The following is a 1,072-nucleotide window of genomic DNA, read 5'->3' on the forward strand; positions in this document are numbered from 1 at the left end:
ACACACACACACACACACACACACACACACACACACACACACACACACAATAGTTAACCTGTAGTTTAAGACCACGTGTGTGTGTGTGGTGACTAAAAAGCATCGATGCACAAAAATGTTAAAACATAAATTTTGCCCTAAAAGTGGCACTATGGTCATTAAAATCAGTGAGGTTCATCCTCTGGGGAGCCGTGAATCAAGTTTTTCCATGAAAGTCCAACTGAAATGAAAGAACACGCTTTTTTTGTCTTCCACAGCCTACTATAAATCACATGTCTTGTGACTCGAGTAAAAGTAAAAGCACTTGTCTAAAAGTGCAGATAAAAGTAAAAAGCGCATTATTTACTTCAATGTGTAGCGGTTTTCTTCTTTTCTGGTGCAGGCGGCGGTGAAAGCGGATGGCAGCTGTTTGCTACCGGAGGCCTGCTGGAGTCTGAGCTGAAGCAGTATCTGATGAACCTGCATGATTTTGTCTGATTTTGTGCGCAATCTGACCCGGTGGCACTAAGTGTTAAGGATACCTATAGAGCCAATCTTCTCGCTGGTGGTCTTGATTACTTATGGAGGTCATAAAGAGGCATCAGCATTAAACTGAGACTGTTTCATAACCAGTTCAAAGTTCCTCATAACTTCAGCCGGTTGCGTCGACCATGAATTACGCTTGTTTGTGTAAAAGGCAGACTGCACATCCTTCAGTACCATTTATGGGGTCAATTTTTGTCATTGTAAAATTTTAAAAGCAGTCATTTGACAGGAAGAGTATATTTACTTCTTTGTCAGAGCACAGGGAGTAATCACACAGTCTATGTGAGTGCAGCTATACAGTGAACGAAGCTGAACTCTCCTCCACCGCAGCTCGTCTGCGTGCAGCGGCTGTCTAGTCTGGCCTTTGTGCTGGTTTAGAGAAATTGGATCACTTTGCCACAGGATAAACATATTCATCTTCTAAAACAATAAGATTTAAAGAAAAAGTCGAGCTAGTGTACTGCAAGTGCCAAGCAATCCTTTAAATATTGACTTGAAGCCACACACACACACACACACACACACACACACACACACACACACACAC

Source organism: Anarrhichthys ocellatus, unplaced genomic scaffold (genome assembly GCF_004355925.1).
Source record: "Anarrhichthys ocellatus isolate YVR2014 unplaced genomic scaffold, GSC_Weel_1.0 scaffold16, whole genome shotgun sequence".
NCBI lineage: Eukaryota > Metazoa > Chordata > Actinopteri > Perciformes > Anarhichadidae > Anarrhichthys > Anarrhichthys ocellatus.